At 48.7% G+C, this 13722-nt stretch overlaps 1 protein-coding gene across 13 annotated transcripts in view; it reads left to right on the forward strand.

The window, feature by feature from the left end:
- Positions 1 to 13722, forward strand: part of Hoxd3 (homeobox D3) — a 37388-nt gene that overhangs the window by 17464 nt on the left and 6202 nt on the right. For 2 of the 13 annotated variants that reach the window (XM_047545483.1, XM_047545473.1), the window contains 2 exons: positions 9811 to 9898; positions 13231 to 13350. The gene's annotated coding sequence lies outside the window, so the exon portion shown is untranslated. The other 11 variants (XM_047545484.1, XM_047545475.1, XM_047545476.1 and 8 more) reach the window with 10 other exon arrangements.

A 13722-nucleotide genomic window follows, 5' to 3' on the forward strand; every position in this document is an offset into this window, starting at 1 on the left:
AAAAGTACAAAAGTTTTCAGACCTTCTTCTTTGCCTTGAGAATAGTGCTTTTAAAAAAAATCAGTCTTGAACAACAGGAGAGATGTTCTTTGGTCATTTTTTTTTTTTTTATGTCATGCTTGGGAAGAGTTTAAAGCTCATTTTTCTAAAAATGTTGACCCTTAAGGATAAGGGGGAAAGAGTCAAAGGTAATGTTTAGAGTTCGTATACTCAGATGAAACAAGTATTCAAAAGTTTGAACCCCAAAGCCTCCAAAACAGAAAAGGTTCTGAAAAAGAAACCCCTATTGCAGCTACCAAAAAGTGACCAAGTGGGAAAGCAGAAGGGGTAATCTGAAAACTTAATATTATTATTAAGATCCATAATGAAGTTATTTTTTTCCAGTGCTTCAGAATGTTTTGAAAGCTTTTAGTGGTAATTCTTAAAATACACTTGAGTGAAGAGGGAAAAAGAGGCGTGTTCTTTGGTGCTGTGTCTCCTGAGAGCTTAGGGCAGGTATTCACTGGAGTCCCTAGGCTAAATTCCGCTTCTCTAAAGTATCTTCCAAGCCTTGGTCTTTTGTATTAGACCCTGGGGGACAGCTCTTTGTTCTTCCTTGGGGTGAGCCTGGCTCTCAGACTTGCACATGGCAATACTTGAATATCGCCACGTCGGGATATTAAAGATGGATATTCCTGCATTATTCGCATCATTGTTTCTATGACAAAAAGCACAGAGTTCATACATAGTCAAGATGTCTTTTTTCTGATGCCCCACGTTGAGAAGCTGAAAAGGTATTTTACTGAAGTTCGGCTAAATTACAGAATCAGGTTCATCCAGAGGACAAATTTTCTATTCGATTAGCTGTATTTCAGGCGGGAGGACTGACCTCTAAACCCTTAACCTTTTGGACTCTAATACCCTTCTTCCCCTTCAACGTGGAGAGCAGTGTTTGGATATAGCATTTGAAAAGAGCTGCTATCCTTAGGCAAGTTGGAGAGTTGCTAAAATTCTTTCCAAAAACCCTAATCTGTGCATGCATTGAACCTTCCCCCTGGGAGAAGAAAGAAGTATATGTTTTCACAACATCTAACTACAAAGACATTATGGAGAGATTATCCTGTAGATTTTCCTTTCCCAAAAAGTTCTGGTTGCTCACCTAACTTCAGACCAAATGCCACACTACTTTTCCCCTTTTCCCTGTCTCAAAGGAAAGTCAAGTGGCATGTTTTCCTGAAGAAAACCTCAGATCCTTCTCAAACATAGTCCCACTACTTTGGAAAGTAACTTCATCCAGAAACAACTTCTTTGTTTATAAGTCTCAGCTCTCCTTCTCAGCTTCGAAGGGATTGTCTTTTGAAATGTTAATGGAGCCTGGATGGCCCAGAGGGCAGCTTCCAGCCCTGATGCCCCACTCGAACCCAGTATCCATTTGGGCCCACAGGAGTGGGCCAGGAAAGGGGCAGGGCCCTCCAACCACCTAGGGCAGGGAAGGAAATCAGTTTCCATCTGGGAATATGCTCTGGAGAAAGCTAGATGTGGAAAGACTCCAGAGCCCATTTGCTATTATTTATTTCCAGTTTGTTCCCCCCATATATGGGCCTGCAGTATTTGCTTTTGTGGTGTTACTTTTTTAAACCTGTGTTGGGGTCATGACAGGGGGAGGTGAAGTGTTGCTGAGGACACTGCTCCTCAGACTCCCATCTCACTTTGTCCATTGCAGCCTTTGTTGTGAGATGACATTGTCAGTCAGCCCCATGGAGTCTGTTCACACGAGATGCTTTTTAAATAGAATTGACCAATGTTTTGCTGCCACTGATTAAAGTATTATTTATACTAATTGTTGCTGTAGTTTGATGTAATCCATTGATCTATATTTGAAATAATAAAAGGTGTAGCAAAACCTCCCTCATGTTTGGTGCCTTGACAGAAGCATTCTTTAAGTCTTCTAAAAGCTAACATTGAATATAAACAACTTATTATTTTCTGCAAAAAATTAGCACCAATTTTTACTTGGTGCCTAAGGTGTGATGGTTAAGGAATACAAGGCTTAGCAATTGCTATTACCCCCTCCCAGTATACACACACTCCCAATTTGGTCACCATTATTTTGGGAGCATTGAAAAGTCTGGGGTTGAATTCAAGTTGCAGGGTGTTGGGCAGCATTTGTTGAAAGAAAAAGAAGTAACTGCCTGGGCTAACAGGGGGCACCACGCTGGCTTTCTGCTTGGTGCAGGCCAGCCCCAAACCCCTTCAGTCTAGGAGCTCTCAGAGGAAGACTTTGTGATTTGTATGAGAAACCTTCTGGCTGCCCTGACGCTGGGAGAGAGTGTTGGTCCTGGGCTGAGCTGAGGCTGTCTTGTAGCTGCTCAGATCTGACCCGGCTGGCCTCCAGTCTTGGGCTCCTTTTACTTTTCTGGTGCTGCTCAGCCCCACCTGGGGCCTTCAGCACCTGCCCCTCCTTCTCAGCACCCCTCCGCCCCTCAGACAACAATAAACACTCCCCACTATAAAAAGTACTGTGCACTATTTTTATCGCCAGGGCTTTTCCTCATCTTGGTCTCAGTCTTGAAAAGGGGGCCAAGACAGAAGTCCCAAAATAGATGGGGGTCTTAATAGAGACAGGAAATGAATAGAATGCATAAAATCAGACATGTGTCCTTAATATATGGAAGGGCTTGCTTCAGACGCGTGGACATGTGTATTTATAAGTGTGCAGACAGAAGTTTAAATATTCAGACACATTTTATGATTGTCCTCTGCCCGTCTTCTGGTTAATGGCTCCTCCTGTGCCCACCAATACATCAATACCGTTGTGTGTATTGAATCACCGGCAGGGACGAGAAGGAAGCGAGTCCATAGCCGAGCTCGCTGAATACAGTACAGTAAATCGGGACCCTCGGCAGACGGCGCTTCCCGCCCGCCCGCCATGTTGGGGAGCCCTCCCTGCCCCCCGCGCCGGGCTGGGCGGCCGGGGCTCGCTGGCAGCCGGGGGAGGGCCTTTCATAACCCGGAGAATTTTCAAAGTGCAAGGAAGATGATAAGAATAGATTTCTACAAGTCCCGACCACGTGATTGGCGAAATAATTAATTCAGCACGTCCCTTAAGAAACAAGGAGTCGTCATTAATCTGCCACGCAAAGGGCTCTCTCCGACTTGGAAAGTGCAGGGATCCCAAGAATATCACCCGCCGAGGGGGGCCACGCGGCGCCCCCCGGCCCTCCACCCCCGGCCCCCGGCGGCGGGCGCGGGAGCGCGGCCGGCAGGTAAATATTTTGGCGACTTTTATTTCATCAGATTTAAATCCTTAATGAACTTAGCTGTCAGGGCCGCTGACAAATAGTTCCCTTTGCTTCCTGATTTGGAACCGCGCGCCGGCGAGAAGTTGTTAGTGGCTTGGATGGTGACCCTTGGTTCAGCAAAGCTTTGCACTTATGAAAAATTACTGAGAGCGGCCGAGTGTGCGTGCGTGTGTGTGTGTGTGTGTGTGTGTGTGTGTGTCAGAGAGAGAGAGGATGTGAGGGTGTGCAAGGGGCGAGGGTGCGAGGGGTGAGGGAGAGGGTGCGCACAGGCTGCTCGGAGACAACAAGAGTTGTAAAAGCCGGCCCGGCTGGGGACACGCCTGGCGCACGCGGGCTAAGGTTGCCCGGTCGCCTGTGTCTACCGGGAACAATGGTCGCTGTCACGGCATCTGCTGCTATTCTTAAACTGGCGAGAAAAGGCCCCGGCCCTCTTTTCAAGCGAGGGTCGTAAATTTTTCTTTGCGTCATAATAGAAGGCTATAAAATTGAGTTGAAATTTTACCCCAGGCAGGTTTTAACCAACAGATAATGATTTCCGAGTTGCTTCTCCCACTCTCCCCTCTCTTCACCCAAGCTCTGCTGCTTCTGTCACCCCAGAGCGGAGTTTCTTCTTATTTTCCCTGTATTTTTGTATTTTTACTTTTTTTTTTTTTTTTTTTTTTTTTTAAGATCTAAATAAAAGAAAAAGGAAGCTTGGGTGTGAGAGCCCCGGGAGAGGGGCGCCTCCAAGAAAGGGATATGCGGGGGAGGCCCGGGTGAACCGCAAAAGGCCATTTCTCTCGTTTGCTCCCATTTCAGCCTTCTCCCCCTCTCCAAATTTGAAGTCCTAAAACCCACTCTGCTTCCGCCACACCTCACCCCTAGCTTGCTGGGGACTTGGGCCGGGGGCAGCAGCAAACATTCTCTTCCTCCAACTCTCAGATCTGACCTGTGTGTCCCAGAGAACAGTCTCTTTATTCTCCTTCTTCCCTCGTGAGATGCCTCCATGGGCTTTGAGGGTGATTTCAGCAAGCTGGGGCAAGCTGTCTGTGGTGGTTGTTTTGCGACTGTATGTGTTTTCATTTCTTTTTTGGTGTGTGTATATTTTCCCGTCAGGAAAGAAACAAAGTTTCCTCCGTTATGAATTATACATTCAAACAATAACACATTAATTCAATTATTCAAAGATGACAAATGTTTATGTGCTTAGCAAGTGACTCCGGCGCAGATTCCGGGCGCTTTCTCTGAGCTGCTTGCATTTTTCTCAATGAGAATGGTCTCCCCTCCCACCCCCACCCACTTCAACCCACCCAGACATCCCCTTGTAAGGCCCAGAAAGAAACCCAGAAAAAGCCTCCCCGGCCCGGCTGGCAGCCCGGCAGCCAACAGCCTCCCAAAGCCTGGGCTTGGCGGGCACCGGCCCGGGCTATTTTATCAGTGTGACAATTGCCCGAGTTGGTGTGATAAATCATCGTAAGTAATTCCTGAAAGGGTGTGAGGCTGTTGGGGGCCGGGCGAGGACTGTAAATCTTTCCGGTTTATTGCTCTATGAACATATGCTCCGATTGAAGAAGGCTTAGATCCTTTCCTGGAGACAAATTCCCGCAAAGCAACCCCCCTCTTTGGCTGGGGATTAACACTTGCCGCGGGCCTCGGGCTTGGCCCCTGGCGGGAGGTTTGGGGGCGGGGTCCTCCGAGTAGGAGTGGAGTGGGACACCCACGGTCGGGCTGGGAGAGGCACCCCGAGAGGGTCTCCGCCCTGGTCGGGACAGGTGAACAAAAGGAGGGGCTCGCCAACAGACCGTCCGTCCTCAGGGACATCCCAGAGCCTCTGGGATAGGGATTCGGAGGACCTTCTCCCTTGTTCCTGTGCTCATCTACTGCTTCTGGGCACTTTCGCTTGTCTGAGACCTTCTAAGCAGCTACTGGGGATCAGCTCCGTGGCTGATGCCGCTGAGAAGAAACATTGGCAATGAAAGTCCCTTTCGGAGATGGGGTGAAGAGCTTTTCTTAGTGAGGGATCTGGGGTGGGGATCCAGCGGGATGGAGATCCGTGGAAGCTAGCTACAATCCAGGAGATAGAGACTGGAGGCTGGCCGCTGGCCCAGATGTGCTTAATTCTTCTTCCCACATGCAGAATGGGTACGGTGAATCCCACCCAACCTCTTGGTGCACGGTGGGATCCTATTATGATTTAATATTTATAAAATAGAAGTTTCCTTGTCCCCCAGGTAAACCCAGCAGGGACTAATTCCGCAAACCCCTTTGCCTTCCTGGAGGCACCGCAGGAAGCGGGAAGTTGCGGCCTGGCTGTCGCTGGGCCTGCGGGATCCGTTGGCCCCCAGCTCAGATGCACAAGTCACCGAAGGCTGCGGCTCAGCGCTTAGGCGACTCCGGCCTCGAAGGACCCCGGGGGGCGGGGGGTACTCAGGGTGCAGAGAGGCTCCTGGCTGTCTGCTAGGGGACTTTTCTGGCTCAGAAGCGGCGGCTTGCCGGCGAGTCCGCAGAACGAGCCTAGGCCCCAAGGAATAGTAGTGGTAGCAAGGTTCCCCGAGGTGACCCGCCAGGGCTGAGAGTTAGCGAATCCCACAGCCTGTGCTGTGCCACAACTTTCAGTGCCTCACCAAGGCATTGGGAAGATACGAGCGTCCTCCTAGGAGGCCGGGGAGCGTCTTGCCCCGGTGCATTTGGATGCCGAATACCGGGCACGGCGACCGGGGAGCTAAGGGACAGTAAACTTACTGTTTCACAGCCCTTTCCATACACGCCTCTAAGGAAGATAGCTTTTAAAATTTCCAACCCCAGAACTAGTCTGGCGGAAGGCCGGACCAGGGTCATTTGCCGTTGCGGGGAGAGACTAAGTCCCCATCCCATTGCATGCCGCCAGGCTGTGACCGGATAAGTCCCAAGCTGAGAGACGGAGACTTTCCCTCCGTCCCACACCCACCCGAGTCTACTAGGAAGGCGCCCGGGTCCCACGCCTCTAGCGCCCCTCCTCCTAGCCCCCAGGCCCGGCTGCGCTCCGGGGCTGGATGGCGTGAAAGTTTCAGCCTCAATCAGTACAATCTTCCCTTGGGGTCACGTGAACAAATATGCTCACATTTGAAGGCAGCGTCTGTATTTCCGACTATGAGGGGGTTTCCGGGGCTCTCTCCAAATCCAGAAAGGACTACGTTCGGAAAGCAAAACAAACCCTGAGCTCTGGGGGGCCTGGGAGGGCTGGGCAGGAACCTAGGAGTGGGTGGGGGTGCGAGTGGCCGCTGCTTGGGCCTGAGAGCTGACCGGCGGGCGGGTGGACGGGCCGGAGCGCAGCGCAGGCGAAGCCAGCTCGGGGACTACGAACTCGTTCCTCCTGCGTTTATTGGTAGTTGAACCTCAGACTGGTTCCGTTCTACCGGGAATTCCGTGAGCTCGGGTATATGGCCGCGTCTGTGAGCGCGCAAGAGGAGGGTTGGGACAGTGCTGTCTGCAGACAAAGGGGGAAGGCTAGCTCTGCCCCCCACTGGCGCCCAGTCTGAGGCCGAGGACACCAGGTTTATGATAAATTGGGATACAGGTAAGCAATTGCATGACAAAATGGAAATCTTTGGGAACGGGGCTGCTTGCTGCCCTGAGCGGGATACTAAATATGATTTATTTTGTGTAATCTGTGATCTTGATTATTGCCAATTGGTGAGGCAGCCTGCGTAGACCTAGATACACTTCTACATATACATCGAGGACGGTGATTAATCGTAAGGAGGTGAGCTTTGTGGGGACGTTCCCCGCCTACCAAAGGTTAGGAGGACACTACCATGCAAGGCTTGGAGGGTGGCTGACAGTATTGGGGGCTGTGGAGGCAGTTTGAGGAGGGGGTTCGGTTAGGGGGTTGGGGGCTGGAGTTAGTATTTTGAGGGTAACGGGCAGTTATGAGAATGGGCTGAAAATGAAATGAATAAAAAGAAACTTTTTTTTTACACTGTCACTGCCAAAGTAAGATGGAGCATCATATTAATTCTGTGTCTTGGGCTGCCGGGCTGGGTGCAGGCGGGTTGATTTATATGTATTTAAAATAAACTCAGTGGCCAGCCAGCCAGCTCCCTGCATTGTTCTGGGATCAAGCTCCACATACTCATTCTTTGCCTCTTGCTGTTGGCTTAGTATTTTTCCCCTCTTGGGAGTAAAATGCTCCTGAGCTTCTCCTGGAAAATTTAAAAGAACCCCCAAACTACCCTGAAGAGTTTGGGAGGCTTCTCCACTCCCTTCCTACAAATCTAGGGGTTTGACTGAAAAGGTTTAGTGTTTCTGGGTCCTTCTACCCAATGAACCCTGAGTGAAAGCTAAATCATATATTGAATCCCACATCCCATCCATCCTTTTGTTTCCTTGTTTCCTGAGATTTCTTGCTGGGGGAGGACAGGACAACCCATCCCAGGTCTTTCCTTGCCAAGGCCAGAGTGAGTTGCTTCATGAGATCCAGTGATCGGCTGTGTGCTCTTGAGAAGGCCACTGAGCCAAACCAGACTGAACCTTATGGGGAAGGGATCCCCAAAGCAAGGAGCACTCCCAAAGTCTATGTTGGGACAGGTCCATTGGCAAGACTGATTTTCAGGGGCCTCACCATAGAAAGGAGAGCAGTAAAGTTGTTTTGTCAATTGCCTGAGCTTGGGTCCATCAGAACTTAAAGTCGGTGAACATTTTTCTTCGTTCACTGCCTCGGAGCTGCACGCCTGCCAGCTTAGTCAGCTGAATCCAATTACTGCTAGCAGCATTTCATTTGGCCCCATGGAGCACTCACTTATAACTTCCCCGAAATTTTCAATAATCCCCACCAAGGCTCCACACTGGCCCTATCCTAAAGAGTTTTCTGGGAGTGCTGCTGGGGGTGGGTATGGGGCCCAGGGCTTCCTGGAGTAGCTTTTGGTTGACAACTGGAGGACAGGACTCCCTCCCGTTCTCCAAGTTTCTGGCTATGGACAAGGTATTACAACTGGTGGCCCAGAGCCAGCCGGGTTAAGCTGGCGACTTGGGGCACGACAGAAGCTAAAATTGGGTCAACGCTGGGTGGTAAGTGGGCATGGGAAGAAGCGAGGAGAGGGAGCTGGGGGTTCGTCTGGTGCCTCAACTTTCACCAAGTTAGTGTCCTCTTTCCTTTCCCCTTCCCAAGCCTCCTGGCTCGGAGCTCAGAGCACACCGGCGCATCCCAGAACACCCAGGCTCAAACTTACCCTGTTCCGCGGCAGCTGGAAAACAAAATCTAGCTAGAGGCGTTGGGGATCACCGCCCTAGGTGGCCTCCCAACTTGGCTCTTCTGAGGGGACGCTACTACTTCTAAAGAAACCTTTTTTCAAAAATAAATAAAAAATAATCAAGCGTCGAGAGTTGACGTCCGCCCACGTGAATGTATTATATAAAGCAGCTCCGGGACCAGCCGGCTTGAGAGCCCTGGTACTTTGCGCCTCCGCCTCGGCGCCCTGAGGGCCCTGCCCAGCCGAAGGAACTGGGGGCGGGGGTGGGGGTGCGATCAAGTGACTTGTGCCCCTGGGCCCGGGTCGTCTGGGAAGCTGAAGCCGGGGCGCGAAGTTAGGAGCCCTACCGGGCTGGGATCTCTCCGAGGCGCTTCCGTTGGGTGTTCATTAAGGGGTGAGTTATTGCGGTGCGAGCCAAAGGTCACTTCAAAGGCTTATGGCTTCGCGCTCTGGTCTTTAGAAGCGCCCTGTACGCTTTGTGTGTGGGGTTTTCCCGGGTGCAGTTTAGTGTTTGCAAGCTACTGAGTCGACAAATTGCACAGGGTAGATGCAAAAGGAAGACTGCGTCTCTCTCCTTTCACCTGACTGGGGGCCAGCACCCGCTGAGCAGCGGCGGTGGTGGGTAACCTGCTCTTGTGTTGAGGGTGGAGGTAGAAAAGATATTTGTATCTTTAGCGGTTTGCAGCCTAATCCCAACACCGGAGTGAGCAGCCCAGGCCAAGCATGTGGTGGGTACTTGATGGGAAAATGTCTGGGAGATCATCTGAGATAAAGATAAAATGTACAAAGTGGGAAATAGTGCCCAGCTTCCTCTTTAGTAAGGTTCTATAGTGTAGCCCCTGATTAGGATGCTCCCAGATAATCTGCATAATTACCCTCCTTTCCTGTTGTCCTAAACTGTAGCCTTCCTCCCCCCTCCATGGTTCTGCACAGTCCTATTCTGCTCCTTAGAGGGTTGGCTTGGTCTCTGGGTTTGGGAGCAGGAGCATTTAGCTTGGTGGGGGCAGGAGGAGAGCTGACTACTTCCCCCACCACTACATGGCACACCTCTGACCCACTAGGCTCACCCTCTGCCAGAGGGTCTGGCACTTTCCTCAGGTCCAAGCTGTCCCCCATTCAGCCAAGGACTTTGGTGTTTAAGGCCTCCAGCTCCCCAGAAGCCAACTGAGTCTTCTTTCTGCTGGGGAAAAGGCTTCAGGAATGACTGCAGGCACCACATACAATAGTCACATTGATTATGGCACTCTTAAAGGGGGTAAATCTTCTCCACGTGTGTTTGTAAGAAAGAAACGGCTGCTATTGAGTTTTCCATTTTGTTCCAGATCCGCCTCCACAGAATATCAAAAGAAACCGAAGAGCCTACAAAAAGAGTTAGAAACAAAATTCAAGAAAACACACATAAAATTTGTGGTGAGTGAGGATGATTTAAAAAAATAATTTCCTCTACATTTTCATTTTTCCTGCAACTCAAGGTAGCCATCTCAGGATTCATACATCAAGACATAAAACAAAGGGCAGCTTTGAAGTGGATCACCTCAGTGTGAACTGCCGCCTGTTACATGATAACTGATCATCGGCCTTCAAATTTATGGCACTTTAATGGGATGAGCACAGTGCCTTAAATGCAGGGCATAGTACAGTATTAAGTTATCCGGGCTATATAAGAGTGATTTAGAATGTGCATCCCATAGTACAGAAGAGGCTTGGGCTGAAAGAGAGGGAGAACTTGGACAAAATAAACAAACCCACTTCTGAGCAAACCTGAAAAGGAGTAGTTTCAAAAAACCTGAAGTGGCCACGCCATCAGGGAGAGGAGAATCGTTGCTCGGTTCCAGTGAATTTGACAGGGATGTCCTTCAAGAGATCCATGGGCTTCTGAGGCCCTAGGATAGGCAAAGAAGGGAGAAAAGCCGAGGCATCTCGAATCTTAGAGAATTTTGATAGAAACTGACTCAATCAGCACACCATCGCCTCCTCCTTCTCTTTCAGCTTGCACGGACTGAGGGTACCCGTCCGTGATTTACTAGGTGCAACACAAGACAAAACCCAGCGACTGTCATACCCTCCTTTCTCAAGCCTCCCCCTCCCCAGGCCTTCCCACGGCAACCGCGAGCGAGCGAGTGCCGGCAGGCCTCTGCGAGTCGGTGGTGCCTCCCGGTGTCCGAGGCCATGGCGGGCAGCAGGTCTTTGGTCCTCCGCGAAGCTGCGCGTCCATCCCGCCTCTGGCCGAGGAGCAGAGCTGCTCTCAATGGCGGGCGCCGGCTACTTTATATAATCCCGCTGCTCGTAGGATGTATGAGCGGGAAAAGTGCGGAGTAGGGAATTCTTTTGCTGCGCTGCCTCCTACGCGGAGCCTGCTTTCCACTTCTGAAAAGTGCCGGGCCTTGGGAAGTGTTTTTCTTTTCATTCCTTACTGAAGCGTTTACTGCCGCCGTGGTCGCAGTCATAAATTTTGTTACAAACCACAATGACAGGTGCATTGATATGCACCGTGAGAGCTCCAGCTGCTTAATAACCCCGTCCCCTGGCCGCTGTGAGCGCCTTTTATTTATTCGGTATCATATTAGGTATTGATCCTGGGCAGAATTAAGTGCACTGAGCAAGTATAGGGGCTCTGCTGCTTTGGAGTAGCGGCGGAAACTGCAGGACAGCGCAGCCAGGGAGAGGGTGATGGTGGCTTCGAGGACGCCATTCTTCTGGTTGGCGACAGTTTGGCCTTGCGTTCCAGGCTTACGGTTAGGCCTCCAAACTGAGTTGAGCAATTTTCATGGACCTGGAGAAAGGACTAGCCAGACCTATTTGGCGCCTCTTTCCCAAAAGGGACTGGGGATTGAGCGGGAAGGGATTGGGGCGGCTGCACGGTCCCATTCCTCGGACTGGGGTAGGGGTGGAGAAGAGAAGGATGAGGAAGAGGGAGAGGAAAGGACAACTGAGGACTTCGGAAAAAAGACCAAACACTGCTCGTCCGCCCCTCCCCCCGGGGGCTTGTCTTTACCCCAAGGCATTTGGGTCTTGGATCCCAAATGAGCAAAGGTACCAAAGGGCGAGAAAAGAAAGCCTTTAAAAAAGGGCTGAGAAGGGGTGATGGAAAAGATGAGCCACTGAACAGTTGACCATTGTCCAAGTGATTTATGACCCGTTCCTGCTTTTTAGGTTCAAGCAAAGTTCACAAGGAGTAGTGATTTCTGGAAAGAAATAAGCCCTTTTACCAGTTTCATAACAATAATCTTAGGTTTTGCTTTAGGAGAGGAGACTTCATTGGGACACTGCACAGTCTTCTCCAGTAAGAACAGCACAACTTGCACCCTTACATGTGGAAATGGACATAAGGTAGTGAATCATGTAAACAGTTAGGAGAACAGACTATGGTTACTCAGGAAGCTACCCAGGGTTTGTACTTCTGAGGTCTGTACACAGAGCTTACTCCAGGAATATGCCACAGGAACAAATATGGACATAGTTTTCTACCCACAGACCTACTCAGTTTATAAAGAAGCTGTTTTGATGTGACTGCCCTACCTAGTAAGGAAAACTTGGTCAACTTTGGAGGCAGGAGGGGGATGTTTTGTTTCCACAGTTGTCAGTGGAATGACAGAAGCAGCAACAAGTTCTGGTGGTGTCTGATGTGACCATTTAGACTTCCAGAGGGTAAGACTGGAAGCAGGATCCCAGAAAAGTCCTGAAATTTAACCAATCTATTCTTTTGGCCTGGGGGCAAACACATGAAAATATTAGTAACAGGATGAGGAGTTAGCATCCATTTGATATTCAGTAACTTTAACGTAGAATAAGAAAATTAATCAAAAGAATTAAGTCTAGCTTTGTTAAATAGATAGCTTAACTGCACACATTTACAAACACTAATGGAAACAATTCCTACAACAGTTATGTCTTAGTGTTTTAGAATCCCATTGAGAAAGACCTGTCTCACACCAAGATAAATAACATATTCATGTATATTCTAAAACAAAATTGGGGGGGACAATACTACTTTAAAAAGCTAATTTGAAGAACTTTTTAAATTGGTTAGGCTTTTTGGTGAAAGCAGATGGAAAAATGAGTGCTGGAGAAGTGATGTTTATAGCTATGGTCAAACCCATTCAGCCAGATGAGCTGTCTACATAATGTGTTTCATCACGATGATCATGATGGAAACCAGGGAGAGTTTCTGGAAAGTTGTCTGAAAGATGAGATCAAGAATTAAGACAAGGGAGCTGACCTGTGAGTTTTCTTTATCAAACAGACAAAAGTAATTGAATGGTATTAGTTATACTTTAACTCCTTAGGAGTCTTTCAAGAAGAAGGGAGAAGGATCTAGGAGAGAAATCCCCCATCAAAAGTCAGGAGATACAAAAGGGGTATACTTTTTCTTGTTTTGTTTTTTCCCTTCTTCTTCTAATTCTGGGTCCATTCAATTCTGTCAGGAGAGGTTCTCTTATTGCTTGTGGACTGGGCAGAAGGTGGGTGGTATAGATAATCCAGAGCAGAGGTCAATAATATCTATTTATAGAACAGATCCAGGGTAAATATGATAAAGTTATAATATAAATTATTCTTCATTTACCCATGCTGCATTCATTTCAAATTCTAAAACCTTTTACCCATTTCTATGGCGTCCCTTTAACAGTAGTAGCAACACACAATAACAGGTCTAGAAAAATGTAGATGAAAGGAAGAAGTATTTTTTAGCCTCACATTAAGTCTGGAGTCTTTAAGTGCTCTTCTTGATTTTTTTCTTTTAGTTTTCTACATTGTAGATCTCACAGACCTGACCCACAGAATTAACTGGGCGAATTGTCACCCTGTCATGAAAAAGTGAATTATCTGGGTCTTCATGAAAGATGTGGTGACTTTGAAACTAGGTAGGTAAGATACTTTGAGGGGGGGGCTCTGGCAGTTCTGAGTGGGTTATAGGGCTTTCTTTTGTGCATTAAAACACTAGGATTATAGGGTAGGGGTGTAGTTCAGTAGGGGTGTAGTTCAGTGATTGAGCCCTGATTAGCATGCAGAAGGTCCTGGGTTTAATTCCTAGCACCAAACATAAAAACACAAAAATTACCCAATGTTTCACTGATTGACTCACCCATTCATTCACTCATTCATTCAACAAGCATTTATTGTGGTTAGCATATGCAAGGCATTGAGATGATGTTAGAAACATATAGATAAATGAGACACATTCCCTGCCTGCAAGAAGTTCACAAATTAGGTTTCAATGAGACAGTAAAATGTAT

This window comes from Sciurus carolinensis, chromosome 3 (assembly GCF_902686445.1).
Source record: "Sciurus carolinensis chromosome 3, mSciCar1.2, whole genome shotgun sequence".
Classification (NCBI taxonomy): Eukaryota; Metazoa; Chordata; class Mammalia; order Rodentia; family Sciuridae; genus Sciurus; species Sciurus carolinensis.